The sequence below is a fragment of the Magnolia sinica genome, chromosome 4, assembly GCF_029962835.1.
Source record: "Magnolia sinica isolate HGM2019 chromosome 4, MsV1, whole genome shotgun sequence".
Classification (NCBI taxonomy): domain Eukaryota; kingdom Viridiplantae; phylum Streptophyta; class Magnoliopsida; order Magnoliales; family Magnoliaceae; genus Magnolia; species Magnolia sinica.
Genome location: NC_080576.1, coordinates 8,029,578 through 8,049,027, shown reverse-complemented (window position 1 = coordinate 8,049,027; position 19,450 = coordinate 8,029,578). Strand labels below are relative to the sequence as shown.

Below are 19,450 nucleotides of genomic sequence, written 5' to 3'. Positions count from 1 at the left end.
CTCTTGCATGACTCCTATCTCATATATACCACCTCTCTTTTGTGGTTGGGGACTTTTGTCACCTCTATTTGAATAATCCCATTGCTGGGAATTTTCGCACAAGGTTTCAAAGAAGTTCCACGCTTCGACATCACTTTTGGTCATAAATGACCCTCCACTGGTGGCATCAACCATGCGACGGTTCTGTGACCACAGAACCGTCATAGAAGTATTGAACTTGTTGCCACTTCTCAAAACCATGGTGAGGACATTTAAGAAGCAAGTCCTTCCATCTTTCCCAACATTCATGAAAGTGCTCGCCCTCTTTTTGTGTGAAGTTAGTAATTTCTCTACGGAGGGCATTGGTTTTGTGAACGGGGAAGAACTTGTTTAAGAACTTCTTAGACAGTTGGTCCCATGTAGTGATAGATCCAACTTCTAGAGAATTCAACCATGCTTTCGCCTTATCCTTCAAAGAAAAAGGAAACAGGCGTAGGCGGATCGAATCGTCTGAGAAGTTTTGGAACTTAAAGGTGGAGCAAATGTTTAAGAATTCTTTCACATGATGATATGGGTCCTCCTTGTCCAATCCATAAAAGGATGGCAACAATTGTATGACTCCTGGTTTAAGTTCAAAGTGTGCTGCCGTAGTGGTTGGCAACACTATGCATGAAGGCGCATTAAATTGGACAGAAGCTGAATAATCTTTGAGAGCTTTAACTTCAGTCTCATTCGCCATTTCAACAGGATTATTTCTCAATCGTTCACGAATTGTTCTTTCAATCTCAGGATCAAACGGTGCTAGTTCTATATTCAGAGATCTACGCCCTAGCATAAACTATGATATTGCAATGTACGAAAGAAAACTAAACTAAGAAGCAACCTAAGAGAAATAAAACTAGACCTAGCAACTATGAGATTCTAAAACAAGAAAAAGCTATGTAAATGAAAATTGGAAAGAAGAACCCGAAAAAAGAGATGATGAATGTCTGTAGATTTGAGAGCTCCTCCTTTTGAAGATAATGTTATTTAGCAGCTTCCTTCCTTAATTCCTGTAAACAAACAGAAAACAAAAATAAATTAAATTTACTAAAATAATGCTGGAAAAAAAATCCTAAGCAACGGTTAATTTCTAAAAAAAAAAAAAAAAGAAAGTTTGTAATCTTAGAAATAAAAACTAAGTTAGTTTCTAAAAAGGAAAAAAGTTTCTAAAACTAGAAAATAGAAAGTTACTTGAAAGAAGAATCAGAATCTAGAATTGGAAAATAGGAAATTTCTAAAAATAAAATAAGATAGCCTAGAAATAGAAACTTTCTAAAAAAAATAAAACCTTAATTCTAAAAATAGAAATTAGAAAAAAAATAGAAAATTTGGAAAGAGATTACCAAATTAGTAGTTTATGTCAGGTCCCTACAAAACAGGCAATAGGTTAGTTTCTAAAAAAAATTTAACCGAAAGTTAGTAAAAAACCTAAGACTATGAATTATGATAAGAGAGAATCTTAAATCCAATTGGACCGAAACAGTCCCCGGCAACGGCGCCAAAAACTTGATGTTTTTTTTAAACCAATATGATTTAAATGATTTTTAAACTCGCAAGTATACGAATCAGATGTAGATACGGTACGTATTACGAGATCGTTCCCACGAGGACTGATCGTTACAATTCAAATCTATGATTCTCCTTAACTAATCCAACAATTAATGGAATGAATTACTAAGCACAATTTTATGAAAAAAAACAAGTAATTAAGAACAGAGAAGAAAATTCAATCAGAAAGAGAGCACTAGGACTTTCGAATCCACCCCTAATTATCCTAACCCTTGTTTTGTCTGTTGATTCACCTTGATCTAGATTGATACCACTTATATAGAGAAAGCACAATCTGTGTCCTTAATCGGGCATACAGACTATCTAATTCCTTTAAGCAATGCCATGAATGACATATCCCATGTCCTTGGTCGGGTACATGGAATGTACATTCATTAAAGCACCCTGTTTCTTCCTCTATAGGAAACTTGTTCTTGATCAGACACAAGCACCTATAATAAGCATCCAAACAACATCCATATATATACTTTAATCAAGTTCATAGATGGAGAAGTATAGAATTTAAACCCATAAAGCCCACTTAGAGAAAGAGACAAATTAATTAATATTCAAAGTAAATCAACCAATACAAGAGCTAATCAAATTAGGGGCTTCATCTCAGCCCTAGCTGAGAGATTAGTGACCCATAAAATCCATAAAAAATATTAAATAAAATTCATAAAAAAAACGTCAAACCAAACAATCTCTCTCTCTTCTTTCTTCTCTTTCTTCTCTTTCTTCTCTCCCTTGCTCCAGATCTGGAATCCCCTGGTTCTGAATACCTTTCCCACGTCCAAAGACTCCCCTTTTATAGCTGCTGGATGGCTGGGGTCGGTGGCAGAGTCGTAGAAGGACTCGAAGTGTAATTTTTCGCAACCGTGATCGGTGGGCCCCACAGAGGTATTTTCTGAAAAATCCACCCCGTCCATTGGATTCAGGACGAAATTTCAGTCAAGAATGGGTGGTTTTGAATGTCCATTGACACGGCCCAGAGAAGAAAATACAAAAAGATCAGTTTTAAACGTCGCCGGGTAGCCCTTTTGTGGCCTCTGTATCACGCACGTGTGCACGCATGAGAGAAGAATATCAGCATGGTTTTGAAGCTCTCGAACCACTCTACAAGATGGACGGCTCGGATCGGCCGTACGGGTGACGTACGGGGCCCACAATCCTTCGCAAAAACGGCCAGCGGTCGTCCGTTACGCGGACGCGAAACCAACTTCCGTGGCAATGGTGGGACCCATGTTGATAATTATTTCAATAATCCACTCCGTCCATTGCATGGAGGATGAAAAAAAACGGCTAGGAATGCCCAATTTTGAGTTAGAGTTGCTGTGGCCCACGGAGTTTTTGAACTCACCGTCCGTTTTACGTTTTTCAGCGGTCAACGTCCGTACACATGCATGGAACCAAACGGACGTCTAGACGATGGTTATAACTGCCCCAGGAAGCGGATGGACGGTTTGGATTGTCCATTTGGACACTAGGTGGGCCCCAGAACCGACGACGGCGGTCGGCTTGCGGAGACGCTGGAAACTGAGATTTCCATTTTTGAAAAGGTAGTCGGGTCAGCGCTGCTGACCGACGCAAGCCCGTTCGGTGCTCGGGCAGTGCACATGTGCACCATGCACATTTCACTCAATGTGGGGTCCACTGTGATGATTTCAAGAAATCTACACCATCCATCCTCTTTATCATGGTAATTTAGCCGTCAATACCAAGGTTGAGGCAGTTCCAAATATCAGGTGGGCCCCAAATTGGAGATTAATAGGCTGATCTGTCCGTTGGACCACTTCCCGAGATCTTCAATGGCTGAAATTTAATATGTACGGTTAATTTACAGCCCTCATCCCATGTATTAAGTTTCGAACTGATCGGATAGCGGGAACCATGTGATCTTGCATTCTGGACCCTTTTCGGGCCCCTTTGGCTTGCTTTTCTCAGATTTCAGGCGTGTAAAATCTTCATTATTGGTTCTCTGGAGTCCATCCCGTGCTCTGGAGACTTTGGATCATGAAATCCATGCCTTTAACATCAATTTTCAATTAACGCTCCTGACTTCATCCTGTAACAAAAATACAATTAAAATACTCCATTAAGCATTATCATATACGTAAAATCTGGTAATGATTAGGGTCTAATATGCAATATTCGACCCTCATCATTTGCCCCGCTGCGTTTCATGTTTCCCCCGCTGATTTTCTAGTTGCCCCGCTGCTTTTTATGTTTCCCCCGCTGATTTTCATGTTTCCCCTGCTGATTTTTTAGTTTGTCCCGCTACTTTTCATGTTTTCCTCTCTGATTTTCATGTTTCCCCCGTTGATTTTCTAGTTTGCCCCGCTGTTTTTCTAGTTTGCCCCGCTGATTTTCTAGTTTGCCCCGCTGCTTTTCATGTTTCCCCCGCTGCTTTTCATGTTTCCCCCGTTGATTTTCTAGTTTGCCCCGTTGCTTTTCATGTTTTCCCCGCTGCTTTTCATGTTTTCTCCGCTGATTTTCATGTTTCCCCCGCTGATTTTCTAGTTTGCCTCGCTCATATTTCAGTTTGCCCCACTGTTTTTCTAGTTTGCCCCGCTGCTTTTCATGTTTCCCCCGCTGATTTTCTAGTTTGCCCCGCTACTTTTCATGTTTCCCCCGCTGATTTTCTAGTTTGCCCCGCTGTTTTTCTAGTTTGCCCCGCTGTTTTTCATGTTTCCCCCGCTGATTTTCTAGTTTGCCCCGCTGCTTTTTATGTTTCCCCCGCTGATTTTCTAGTTTGCCCCGTTGCATTTCATGTTTCCCCCGCTGATTTTCATGTTTTCCCCTCTGATTTTCTAGTTTGCCCCGCTCATATTCTAGTTTGCCCCGCTGTTTTTCTAGTTTGCCCCGCTGCTTTCATGTTTCCCTCGCTGATTTTCTAGTTTACCCCGCTCTTTTTCATGTTTGCCCTGCTCTTTTTCATGCTTGCCTCGCTCATTTTCATGTTTGGCCCTCTCATTTTCATGTTTGCCCCGCTAATTTTCATGCTTGCCCTCTTATTTTCATGTTTGCCCCGTTGAATTTCATGTTTGCCTCGTTGAATTTCATGCTTGCCCAAGCAAATCATTCTAGTTTGGATCCTTACTCTCCCTCGGGTGGTAGACTCTTAGGAGTTTCAACACCCGGTCAAGCGTTTGAGTATCCATAGGTGGTGAAATTCCACTAGTGTGAGTGTGTGGGGGTGTGTGTGTGTGTGTAAAAAAAAAAAAAAAAAAACAAATCATTTTAATTTAGGAGATATGCTTGTTGAATACATGAACAAAGAAATGAATTAAAAGATAAAAAATATTTTTATATGCTTATATATACATATTTATATAATTATGTATTAGAGAAAAATGCAAGGGAGAAAAAGTTCTCCCAATAAAAATTTAAATTTAAAAAAAAAAAAAAAGAACTGCCAGACTGCCGCGGCACTGCCGCCGAGTCGCGGCAGTCTGTAGCTTTTTATTTATTTATTTACTGTATTGCATGTGTGGGTCCAATCATGAGGTTTGTGTTATATCCAAACCGTTCATCTATTTGGCGAGCTCATATTAAGGCTTGAGACGAAAAATAAGATAGATCTAGCTATCAAGTGGACCACACTGTAAAAGGCAGTGGGGAATTGAACATCTACCATTGAAACCCTTTCAGGGGTTACAAAAGTTTTTGATCATTATGAAATTGGTTTTTCCTCTTCATCCAGGTCTTTGTGACCCTATGAATGAACTTAGATGGGGAGGATTTCTCGCAAACATCATAGTGGGCTCCACCTGAGTTTCTAATGGTTGATGCTCATTCAACCCTATTTCCTGTAATGTAGTACACTTGAGACTTGGATATACCTCATTTTCGGTCTCATACCATAAAATGATCTGAAAAAATATATGGACGGCATGGATGAAAAGCAAACATCATGGTGAGGCCCATATACCACTGACTATCTGCCATGGGCGGGTGGCAGGAGGCGTACCCAATCCGTTTCCTTAAAAAGGAGGGGTATTTTCGTCCTGGAATTTGTCGTCCGTACGCAGAGGTCCAACTGCGTATGTTAAGTTTGTAGTGTTTCAAGAATATCCAATGGATAAAAGGTGGGGTCCACAGTCGTAAATTTCTCCATTTCTAAGTACTTGAGTATCATGTGTTGTAAACAGACAGAGTATCAAATAACTCCCCAGAGAGCATGTTGGATGGTCTAACTTGAAACAGTCGGGCCATTTTCACTGCTTGTGGGCCTGACTCCACAAGGCAAAGTCAACCGCCCATCACCACTTTGCAGTGCGTAGTGGATCATACATGTGCTCAAAATTTGTATATGTGGCATACGTGTGACTCATATTAAAATTTAGCGAGCCATTGTAGATCGGTCATGACCCAACATAAGTTGATTGGATGATCCTAGCATCTAACTTGTTGACTTGGACAATAGATTATTGTTCGTTTTAAGCTGTCTATTAGAATTATGATTGTAATCGTTTAAGGTGAGCCATAAAAAATTTTTGACAACCAAAATGTATAATTCACGTGTTGTTTCATTATGACACGTACATATACATGCATATGAATGTTGTTTCTTTTATAACATTTTATTCACTGTTGATCAAGAGATCATTAGTGATCGAAATGATCATCAACCATGATGATTAATGTTGATGATAGGATCCATCATCAACAATGATCATTAACGGTGATGAACCGATCTATCGCTAATAGACATGATCACTAGTGAAAATGGAACTCTCTACATATCTCAACACTTCTTTTTTCCTTCTTTCTGATAATGTTTATATGTGTGATATAATTTGGCTTGATGTGATTAGATATAAGCCCTTTTTTCATTGGCAAATAGAAAAATTAGTGCTACAATGCTCCCTACACATATAAATAGGTTATGCATAACCTAAGTGAGAGTTAATTCTCCTTCACCAAATGATGCATGCAACCTATAATGGAAGGTTGCACGTTATACAAATATAATTTTATAAAAGCATCAATTTCATCTTAAAAGGAGAACATGATTGTTCTACACTGTCCATTCGGGTATGTGGACTTTCAGATCTCGTTAAAATGTGTTGACTACTTTTATACTTTGAAATTTTAAATAACACGTAGAAGTGCTGATGATGAGAATCAATACCTTAGATCATAGCTAAGTAGTGATACTTATACAATGTAGAAATGGCCGTCAAAGCATTAATCGTGGAACAGCTAAAAGGACAACATTTCAACGGTAACAACTACGAAGACTAGTCCCGTACGGTGCGAAGCCTTCTGGACGAGGACTACATATCGCATACACTCGATGAAGTTTAAGAGGAACCCATATTAGCTAAAAATGAAAATTTACAAGAATATAGGGTTGCGATGACTCGCTACAATAAGTGGCAAAAATAGAATCGTTCAGCTCGTAATGTCCTTCTTAGCACTATGCATAAAGAACTCATACCTACGAATGAAGTGCATGACACCGCTAAGGGAATCTGGGAAGCACTGACAAATGCCTATGCGCAAAAGTTAGATGAGAAAGTTCGGACTATGGAATTAGAATTCCAGGAGTATAGGATGCCAGTCGGCTACCCCATCAAAGATCATATCCATAAGATGGAGCAAATGATAGATGCTCTTAGGAATGTTGGGTATAAATTAACTGAAAAGCAAAAGATTATAGCCATGCATCGTTCCTTGCCTGAATCTTGGGCCACATTAAAAGAATTCTGAATCATACTGATTCTATCATTACATTCAGAGACTTTTGTGGCCACTTGGTACGTGAGGTTGAAATGAATGTAATTCAACCAGGTTCAGCCAAGGCCTTTGTAGCAGAGACCCATAAGCAGAAAGTTAACAAGAATAGTTCAAAGCTCGCAAGAAGGCGAAAAAGAATAACCAAGAACAGAAGACCACAACATCTTCTCCAAATCTCATAAAGGGGAATGGAAAGAAGAAGCAAAAAAAGACAAATATAGTCTGCTTTGTCTACGAAAATTTCCGCTATTATGCTCGGCAGTGTATGCATAAAAAGACAGTAATTCCTAAGTCACTAGATACTTTGTATATATCCGTTTGTTCTGAAATTCTTTTTGTTGATACTATATTTAACGAGTGGATTTTGTATTCAGGCGCAAGAAAGCACGTGACATGGAGTCGTCGAAGACTTGAGAAATTCCAACCTGTAGCCAAGGGAAGTTATAAGGTGTATATGGGAAATAATGCCGTAGAAGACGTACTAAGGATTGACGTTTCCCATCTCCGTACGCGCATAGGGCGAACAATAATCCTCTGTGATACTCTTTATGCACAAGGGATGTATCGGATTTAATTTCTGTTTCTACGTAATTATTTGATGGTTTTGATATTCGATTTTTCGGAACAACAGTTTCTTTAGAACTAAATAACCTCATTTTTGCATAGAGAAATTTATTTTCAAATTTATTTATTATGGATGTAGATTGTGATAATGCACCTCTTGCTTTATTTACTATGTCGAATGAAACTATAGTATCTGAATATCAAAAATAACACGCAACGTTAGGTCACATCGGAAATGATCGTATGATAAGACTAGTACGTTCTAGTCTATAAGACTCGTTATCTAAAGTTGATTTGTCATTTTGTGAACATTGTGCGTTCGAAAATATTTCGAAAAAACTATTTCCTAAAGCGGCTAGGACTAAGGGCACACTAGAGATAATCCATTCAGATATCTGTAGACCCTTCAATGTACATGCCAGAAATGAATGTTAATACTTTGTCACTTTCATTAACGATTACTCGCGTTATGGATATGTGTATCTCATCTTCCACAAGTCTGAGGCTTTTGATTATTTTCTTAAATATAAAGCTGAGGTGGAAAATCGGATTGAGAAAAAGATTAAAATCCTTCGATCTGATAGAGGTGGCGAGTATACATCTGAAACGTTTAAATCATATTGTGAAAACATTGAAATTGTTCAGCAGTACATAATGACTTACACTCCACAACAAAATGGTGTTGCAGAGAGAAGGAATATGACACTATTGGACATGGTTAGATCGATGGTGGCACAAGCCAATCTCTCTACCACATTCTGGGGAGACGCATTGTTAACAGCTATCTATATCCTTAATAGAGTCTCATCCAAATCCATTCCTAAGACCCCATATGAGATGTGGTCTGGGAGGATTCCTTTTCTAGCTAACTTACGCCCTTGGGGATCTTTGGATATATTTTGCTACTTACTTCGCATAGAGGTAAACTTGATAGTAAAACCATTGAATGCGTGTTCATAAGGTACCCTATGCATTCAAAGGGATACGTTCTAGTTTTGAAGACCATGGACGGTAGATTGAGATAAAATCCTGAGACGTCACTTTCGTTGAACATAGATACCCCAGCCAAATGCAGCAAAAGGTTCCAATAGAACTTTTTAAAATACCCAATGTATCTCAAGAGAGTGGGAGTTCTGCTTCTCAAGATGATGATGCTCATATAGTTCGTCAGGACAGTGGGAGAACATCTCAACAGACTCCTAAGTTACGTCGAAGCGAAAGAGGATTGATTCCCCGAAAATACTTCAATATTAAGGGGCAAACATTTTCTTGCATTGCAGTTGATGATGATAAACCTGATTTGTATCAGGATGCATTATTGTCTTCTAATTCAGTTGATTGGGTGAATGCTATGGATGAATAGATCGCTTCCATTGAGAAGAATAAAGTTTGAGAACTCGTTGATCTGCCTTCCAATCGAAAAGCGATAGGTAATAAATGGGTACTAAAGATCAAAAGAATGACAGATGATACAGTGGACAAGTATAAAGCACGATTAGTTGTTAAAGGTTTTACACAAAAAGAAGATATTAATTACGAGGAGACCTTTTCACCTGTTGCAAAGTTCTCCTCAATCCGCATGATCTTGTCCATTATCGCAAGTTTAAATTTAGAGTTATATCAGATGGATGTAAAGGTCGCATTCTTAAATGATGACTTGAATGAAGAAATATACATGCAATAGCCCATGGGATATGTGGACCAAAAGCATCTAAAGAAAGTCTGCAAGTTGTTGAAATCTATCTATGGGCTGAAGCAATTTTCAAGACAGTGGTATATAATGTTCTACTTGGCCATCACCACTTTTGGATTCACGATGAGTGAAGAAGATCATTGTGTATACACAAAATGGTCTGAAAGATCTTTTCTGATACTATCTCTATATATAGACGATATCCTATTAGCTGGTAATGACATGCAATTATTAATATTGATTAAAGGTTGGCTATTCTCGAACTTTGAGATGAAAGACCTTAGAGAAGTCAACTTTATTCTTGGGGTAAAAATCATCAGGGATCGCCCAAAGAAATTTTTAAGCTTGTCTCAAGCCACCTATATACAAAAGATCTTAAAACGGTTCAGGATGAAAAATTTAAAAGTTGTTGAAACCCCTATGGATAAAGCTATCAAGCTAGACAGAAAATCATGTCCCCATACTGAAGCCGAGAAATTGGCTATGTCCTCAGTACCTTATGTAAGCATAGTAGGGAACTTAATGTATGCTATGATTTGCACCAGACCGGATATTAGCCATGCAGTTAGCATAGTCAGCCGCTATTAGAGTAACTGAGGACAGTCTCATTGGCAAGCTGTCAAACATATATTCCGTTATCTTAGAGGAACAAAATACCTAATGTTGTGTTTTGAAGGCACAAGCCTCGAGCTCAAAAGATATTCTAATGCTGCTTGGGGTAATGACGCCGACAAGGGAAAGTCTACTTCAGGATATGTATTCTTACTCGGAGGAGGAACTATCTCATAGTCGAGTAAGAAATAGACATCCACAGCTCTTTCATCTATGGAGACCGAGTACATTTCATTTTGTGCTGCAGTTTAGGAGTATGTATGGGTTCACAGATTTCTATTGAGTTTGGGTGTTGTACCGAGTGTTCGTCAGCTTATATCGCTGAAGATAGACAATACTTCTGCCATTAACTTGGCAAAGGACCCTAAACACCACCAGAAATCTAAGCACATTGAGATCAAGTATCATTACGTCCGTGATCAAGTGAGAAATAAGAAGGTCGCTGATGCAGGACATGAAAAATTAAATATGATATGCAAGATTTCAGGCTTAGATCCTATCAATTCAGAAACAATCACACAAATTTCACGTCCCACTTGAAAATCCAAACATTCAATTAAAAAGGAGAATTTATGCGGATCCAAGCCGACACAGATTAGGACTGGGCCAATAAAAATTATAAACTAAACGATGTCAAAGGGAAATAAAATCAACTACTCATGCATAAAAATCAGTCCTTAATCCAAGAGATTCCCTAATTTCAATTCAGGGAACCCTAAGGTGATAAAAATGGGCAAATCAATTAGGGATCATGTAATCTAAGGTTAGGATTCATGAAAAACGGTTATGAGAGGATAAAAACCTGAGCTAAAAGATGATCCCGCGTGTGGACAACAACAGTGGCCTAGACGGACATGCATGTGATCCCGGCCGCACGTGTGTGGGGCCCACTATTCAGAAAAAGGTCACCTTGGCCCTGGTCGGCCAAGGATGGACTCCAAAACTCCCAAATCTCAGCTCAATCCGATGTACGGTTTGTGCGTGGTGCTCCGCCGAAGTTTCAGCTCGCCTGCGGGCCGAAATCTGGAAACCTGCTGTAATGAAGAAATCTGATGCAACAAAAGGACAAATTCGAAGTACGGATGGTGGGGAAGATGGAAAAAAATGATGGAAGATGGGGGTGAATTGGGATCGTTGTAGCTTCGCACCACAGTAGTTAGCCGTTCGAAAAGGGAGGGCTTCGCACCCACTTTTGAATTTTTCCACAACTCACGAAGAGAGTAGAAAAATAAAGCAGAATTTTTTTTATTAACTTCAATGAATGAAAAGAACTACAAGGGATGCCTATTTATAGGGAGAACCCTATACCCAAAAACTTGCACCATGTGCGACACCTATTACTTGGCGATGAAGTAAACTAAAATAAAAACCAAACAAGGAAATCTAAAGCGTTCACGATGTTCTAAATAATAACAATAAGCAAAACCTAAAATATAAAATCAATCCGACGAGTGGGCCACGGTCATGAGATCCCATGGTGAGCTTTTCTTGACTATCGGGCCACTTTTCTAAACCAAAACTTAACTTCTAATTAGGTGGCCCTCCCTGGACGTCGTCATCGAGCTAGATCGATGGTGGGGTCCTCCTACGTACGTACGTGCATAGGGGAGGCGGCGTGAGTGCGCATGTGCGCGTGATGTCCCCATCAGTCGCCCTCAACTACATTTCTACTAAGGAGATGATGGTTGATCCCATGACGAAACCTATAGCTAGAGATCTATTTCAGGTTCACGTCAAGCAGATGGGATTGAGGAAAGCTTAAGTGATGTACTTGTTTTGTAGTACCTTTGATCTTTCATTAATGAATAACACATTTCATTTATTTAGTACTGAATACTAACATAAACTCGGTAAGTAGATTATCGGCATTTACCTTGAGATCATGTAAGATTTCTATTTTTGTTGGCAGGCCGGTCACTCACTCGCACTGGTTGACCAACCTCGAATGTACAAGAGAGGTACATTTGGGGCCATGTTCATACATTAAAGCATGAACTTCTCTTTATTTTGAATAACAAAGGATAAGGATATAAGTGAGTATATCCGCCTACAATCTTTTAAGATTAAAGATGAGACTGATAAAGTCGAATAACACAATTGCACCATTCTTTTTTTATGCAATCAATGTTATGGCCTGAATTTAAAGTCAAGTTATGAGGTTATGAGATGAGTCGTACCACATGTAGAATGACCTGTGTATTGTAGACCCGATATTCACCTAGTATTGTCTACTTTACGGCGACCTTTTACCTACAGATTGCTTTGATTTGATTTAATCATTGCAACGTGCGAGTAGCCAGTCCTGTAGGTGATTCTTTGTATCCTTAGTTACCCTCCTCTTGTATATATAAGGATGAGATTGAGTGTCGCTACTTTAGTGTACTATGACAAAAGGTCCTTGATTGCTCAGACTCAGTTATGCTAGGAAAGCGGCTTGATTAATTCTAAATTACACATCTGCGTGGGGAAGATCCCGTAACAAATACACCAAGTTTCTAGAACTATAAATATGCACTTGAAGACTTATCCGTCGGCAGTATCGAGTTGTTTTTTAATAGACTTTTGCAAACAATATTTTTTCTTAAAAGCATATATATAAGTATTTCTTTAAATTGATTTTAGTCAAAGTTTGTGAAAAATCAAGTTTTTAGAATAACTCGATAAGTTGGATAAGTGCGTATGTAAACCGAGTACTCCAGATCGGGAGTTAACTCCATCTGGTGTGGTCATGCGGACTAGGACAGGCATTGCAAAGTTTGGGTTATTGAGTACTAGTTAGGATGTCACTTAATACTTAAGCACCTGTGAGAAGATTAAGATGATTCAGCTGGTCCCACGCCTTTGATTCTTTTTTATCGCAATGTTTGATCTTTGATTCTTATTAGGCGAGTTAGATGGACAAATTTTTGTGCCTATCCCATTATGTGATTGAGTAGGAGATGTTGGACGTAAGCCTGTGGGGCCCACTAGTGAGCAATCACTAGTGGGTACGTCCCATGCTTTTAGGTCTCTTCCGGCCTCTTCTTTTCAGTTAGATTTCAAATTCAACTTTGAATTTGATTTTTGATGGGAGATAGGGATAGGATCGGATGATATATTCTCATCCAAACTTTTATCCCTTCCTATATAAAGGATGAGACTCTCTCTCGTAACATGAATCATTAGAAATACCGTGGGTATATAGAGATATATGGCGTGCATTATAATTTGTCCATTTTGACTTGTCCTTGGGATGATCTAATCTATAGATCATAATTCGGGGCCATCTATACCGAAGGATCAGAGGTGTGAATAGATCCATCTGTTCTAGTAGTAGATAGGCGGACCATTGGAGCATTAATTTTCTACTTTGTGAGGGTTCCAAAACTCGAGTAGACCGTCAAATCTTGAAGACTCACCTTCCACGCTTCCCTAAACTATTGAGAAATGAAATGAAATCAAATGAGTTCTATTTTTATTGGTGTATTTAATTTGTAAGTGAAGATTTTCGGTTCATCTCACTATAATCATCTTAAATCTCATATTCATAAATTTTAAAACTAAAAATATATAAAACAAATAATTTTATCTAAAAATCAAATATAAATAAATGCCACGATAAGAGAAAATTTCTTTTAAAGAAAAGTTTTTTCCCTTTTGAATTATTTTACTGCTTATCAAACAAGAAAATTGCTTCCTTTCATTTTAGCCGGGGGGATGAGTTGCATAGCTGTAAGGTCAATCAAATGATGTAAACTGCATTAACCATTTTCCTTATACAATTAGACAAAGCAATGATATATTTGGCGGATTAGTTAAGTGTAGGAAGCAACATACTGAAGAGGGGCCCCCGTTATGTGTGTGCCACAATTTGTTTATGCAGTTCATTTTAGAATGTGAGCTCAAACCACGGGAAAGAATGAGAGGATGGATGTATGGTTATACCTTTTCTGGGCTCACAGCAATTTTTATATACCATCCAAATGGCTTATCAAGTGGGTACAACTAAAATTAGGGAAGATGAGGGGAAAAAAAATATCAGTCTAATACAGTACTTAGATATCGCAAAGAAAGTTCAATGTGTGCCTGTCCATGCCAAGCACACATGCACTGTGCTTCTCTACATCTACGTCTACATCTGCGACCCATGCCAAGCGCGCGCACATCTGCCTAGCACCACGTCCACAACTTAGTGTGAAAATGGCATGTGGTGTATACATTTCTTAGCACTTGAAAGAGGGACTCAAGCTCCTATAGGTGAAGGTTCTCATATATAGGGGTTACAATTTTCAATTTTAACCAACATGAGATGAAACAAAAACTTGTTAAAACATGCTTGTTTTCAACTTCTATGAACACACGCGGGGAGAGAGAGAGAGAGAGAGAGAGAGAGAGAGAGAGAGAGAGAGAGAGAGAGGACAGCTCAGGACCATCGGCACCTTACAAATATATTGTTGACCCCTCAGGACCATTGGCACATATTGTTATTTATCTTATTCTAGAGATATCAATGGGCTGGACCTGGGTTAGTTTCAACTTGGGATTGTTGGTTGGGTGGGCCTATTTAAAAAGTTGTGTTTGAGTAGCCTAGGCTTTGCCAAATGTTGGCCTAAGCCAATAATTAAGAGCATGTTTGGTAGCATCAAAAGTTTAGTTATTGAATGATCTATTCCGGTCAAGCTTGTCCTGGTCTTGCTTACAAGGGTCATGCTTGACCTAGACTAATTAATCTCATGTCATTTGTTAATCACTTAGAATAACAAAGTATAAATTGACACGGGTGGAGCATGCATACATTGAAATCATATGATACTTACGGCACATGTATGACTCTTGAAAATCTACGGTGACGCATGCTGCTGATGGAGGGTGCTTAAAGATATATGTAAGTATATATATGTTAGATAGGTGGGTGTTGATGATGAATAGTGGCAAATGTGGCATAATCATTGTAGCACTGGGCACATGTGGTAAATGTTGCACAAAAAGGGCATTTAAATGTTGAATCTAGCATATTTTGTGGTGCTTGCAGTAGACAGTAGCATTTGTGGCACACTGGCACATGTGATCATACACACAGTACTTGTGGCTCAAGAGAATGGTTCATGTTTGCAATATAACGGAACAAGTAAGTTCAAATATTTTGTGAAGTGCTAACACTGCAAGACTACAGAAAAACCGTAGACAACTTATCTATATTTTTTGGCATTTCTGCAAAAAAAAAAAAAAAGAAAAAAAAGACTAGTAGACTACGAGAGACTTGCTGTTGGTTGGCGAGTGACAGAACTTTTGCTACTCCCTGTAGAAATCCGATCAATTCATTGGGTCAATCTTGGGCTGTTGTTCAGAAGAATTTTGCTATTTGTTTTTTTATTTTTATTTATTTATTTTTGTTTTGTTTTTATTCTGATTCGATGCTTAGACATTTTCTTTTCAACCATCCATTTGGTGGTCACCTATTGTAATGGTAGGAGTAAGGTGGACCATGGTTCCGGCCAGTACATCAAATTTCTAGTCAGGCATGAGGCACGAGCCAGTAATGTAAGTCCATGGGTCGGGCCCTAACCTAGGTTTTACAGTATTTCTATTAAGACAAGTACCAGCGTCAGTGTAGGCTGTTCTGTTCATAGCTTCAATTGAAAGGTTGGGCCCGAAATTGAAGACCCAGCTAGGCCTATTTTCAGGCCCAATTAATAATCGAGCTTCTAAAGTCAGCCCGAACATGGACTTGTTGGTCGTAGAGCCACTTTTAAGCATTTATTTAAGACTCAGCGCATTAGACCGGCTCTGGGCCTAGTCAGGGTGAGAATCAGCCAAACTCACCCAACTCATCTGGTGCGACCCCAACAGAGCCCGAGTTGACTCAGACAAGTCGCATGAGAATCGCCCCATCTTCACACCATTCTTTCAGGTATGATCAGCCCAATTTAATGTAATTTTCTGGGCTATGCTCCCTCAATATTTCCCCATGAGTTCCAATATTTAATAAAATATAGTGAAATCAGACCATTCTCTAGTCCCAAGATTTGGGTGATCCTGTCCGTTTAATTTTTAGGCTTTTCATTGGTTGAATGAGAACTGTTGCTGCATTTTCTCTCTTTAAACATATGTTGAATTGCCAAAGCATCTGAAGTATTTAGAATTCTATACGGCCTAGATATGTTTTGGTGCATAGACCAGTCATCATTGATGGAGCATTAAATCATGCCATGTGGCAAAATTCAAGTATTACATCCATCGAGTGAGGCATGTACCTGAAATTTACTATTGGTGACCACTTTTTATAACTGCCCGTTTGGCCTGTCTAATCAATATTATTTAAGCATCCGAACATGCTATGCGATGGATAAGAGAACTATCAATCTGATCCATCCACCTTGTGGGCATTAATTGAATGGCTTACGTGTTAAAGTATCAAGCCTATCAAATAGTTCTATCGACCAATATTTATTATTTTCTATAAGTTCTTTAATATTTATTATTTTATTTTCTATTGGTGTTTCAATATCAATTTTTATTTTTTATTTTTTATTTTTTTAATGTGTGTTGTCAAGGGAAAATATGATCTGACCACCTTTAAGGTCAGCTCAGCCTAGCTACTATTGTGGACGGCTCAACCAAGCTCCCTTCAAGGTCGGCTCAGCCAGACGAGCGATCATTTTGGAGATGCTTCACCAAAAAAAACCAACAAGTAAGATAACTCCAAGCCATCGCTTAGAATGATATAATCACGGATGGATTAGTCCAAACCATCCTCGGGTAAGTGATCAGGTCATGCCTCGACGACTCAAGCATAGGCCGCCCTTAGCCGACTTAGCGTAGCCCGAGCTCGGTTCAAGAAAGCTCTACTCGGCTTGTCTTCAATTGACTAGCTGAGTTCTATTGGCCGAGTCAAGCTCACTCCAGTAACGCACAATATCATTAACTGTTTTGCCACAATCATGGGATAACTGACAACCTCACCGCATGCACAGTTCTTGCCTGATGGCTGAGATCGTGCTAAGATTAGCGGACACCCACGTTATATTAAACAGTATAAATAAGGACCTCATTTAATGGGACAGGTACGCAAAATCTCTAACCCGAAACCCATCCACACTATTTAGACACAGATTCCTAGCCTAACTTTGGCATCGGAGGGTCCCCTGTCCTAGCCAGTGTCTCCATTATCCTTCCCCTGTGCAGATATATAAGGATCAGTGCAAGCGCTTGGAGCTCAGTGAGGGTGAGCCAAATTTCTGCATCAACACGTGTAATTCCTACCAATCTAACATCTTCATGTGTAACTCTTAAAGCGTCTTATTAAAGAAGATTGTGCAACAAAGGCTTTATAGGATCCACCTTAATGAATATGTGATACCCAGTTTCTCCATTTGTGGCATTAACATCTTCACGTGTAACTTTTAAAACATCTTATTTAAGAAGATTGTGCAACAAAGGCTCTATAGGGCCCACCTTAATGAATGTGTGACACCCACTTTGTACATTTGTGGCGTTAGCATCTTCATGTGTAGCTCTTAAAGCATCTTATTTAAGAAGATTGTGCAACAAAGGCTCTATAGGGCCCACCTTAATGAATGTGTGACACCCACTTTGTACATTTGTGGCATTAGCATCTTTATGTGTAGCTCTTAAAGTGTCTTATTAAAGAAGATTGTGCAACAAAGTCTCTATAAGGCCCACCTTAATGAATGTGTGACACCAACTTTGTACATTTGTGGCATTAGCATCTTCATGTGTAACTCTTAAAGCATCTTATTTAAGAAGATTGTGCAACAAAGGCTCTATAGGGCCCACCTTAATGAGTGGGTGACACCCACTTTGTACATTTGTGGCATTAGCATCTTCATTTGTAACTCTTAAAGTGTTTAAAGAAAATTGTGCAACAAAAGCTCTATGAGGCCAAGCTTAATGAATGTGTGACACTGACTTTATACATTTCTGGCATTAGCCTGTGTAAGGTAGGGCTGAAAGTTGGGTGAGTTCAACCCGACCGACATGTGACCGACTTGACATTGGGTTGGGCTCGAGCAGGATGTATTAAGTCCGATCTTAGGCTTGGGATATACAAACACCAACCCAATAAAACTTAGGTTGGGCTTAGGTTGAGGTCTTGGGTTGCCCGACCTAACCCGAACCCGATCAATATATAAGTTACTAATAAATTGTAATTAAGTGTGGATCGTTTGTGTTGAAGGCATAGGAAATTCCAGTGTTGTTGGGTCTCATTGGTCCACATCATTTCTAATGACTCAAGATAATACGATATGCCCGATTTTTCTCTCCTAAATAGATTGCGTGCTACACAACATGACTTTTAAAGAAATAGTTGTCCTATATTTTAGCTTGTTTTTTGGAAAAAAAAATGAAGTTCTTTACTATAAATAACTACATATATAATTAATAAAAGTATAGATACAAAAAATAAGATGTGTATTGAAATACGATAGACTAATGTAATAATAAAAATATTATCATGTTTCCAACCCACCAACCCGACTGAGCCCGCTTGGGTTGGGCTTGGGTTCAGAATTCCCAACCCGAGGTTGGGTTGGGTTGGGTTGGGTTGGGTTGGGTTGGGTTACGGTTAAAGTACAGGAACCCTGGGTTGGGCTAAGGTTGAAAAACCTGACCCAACCCTCCAACTTTTAGCCCTAGTATAAGGACGTTGACATGAAAATTAAGTAGATTGAATACTTGCTTAGGCCACATTAAGGAAAACAAGGAAGATGCATCACTCTCTATTCTTTTTTCTATATATATGCAGCATGTAGATGCATGTACTCTACACATTTTTCTTTGTCTGGTCCCTTTTTTCTCTCTTCCCTCCAAATTTATGGCTTTTCTCTTAACTTCACGTGCATTCATGGAGGCCAATTGTATATTGGTACTGTCAGTAGCAAGGTCACCATTAGGTGGTTGTTTGTGGGATCCACAATGATGTATGTGTTTTATCCACATCGTTAATCTATTTTGGATAATCATTTTAGGGCATGAGCTCAAAATTGAGGCAATTCAGATTTAAGAATGATACCAACTTTTGTCATGCTCCAAATATGGAACCCAGGCTCTACTACTTCTCAAGTCCCAAACTCAGGTTATGACAACTTCCTCATCACTCGCCGAACTTGGTGAATGGTTAGGGAACTTCCCGAATGCCAAATCTATCTCATGGCGGGGGAGTTTTTGTTTTGTTTTGTTTTGTTTTTTGTTTTTTGTTTTTTTTTTAATGATTAATCTGATCATGCGGTTACACATTTTATACATGCTATTAATGCATATCCAAGAAAC

General features: G+C 39.0%; 1 non-coding gene across 1 annotated transcript; it reads left to right on the top strand.

The window, feature by feature from the left end:
- Positions 1–233: 233 nt before the first annotated feature.
- LOC131244710 (small nucleolar RNA R71) lies at positions 234–340 on the top strand. The gene has a single exon (XR_009170487.1). It is a non-coding gene; the product is annotated as a small nucleolar RNA R71 (small nucleolar RNA).
- The last annotated feature ends 19,110 nt before the right edge of the window (positions 341–19,450 follow it).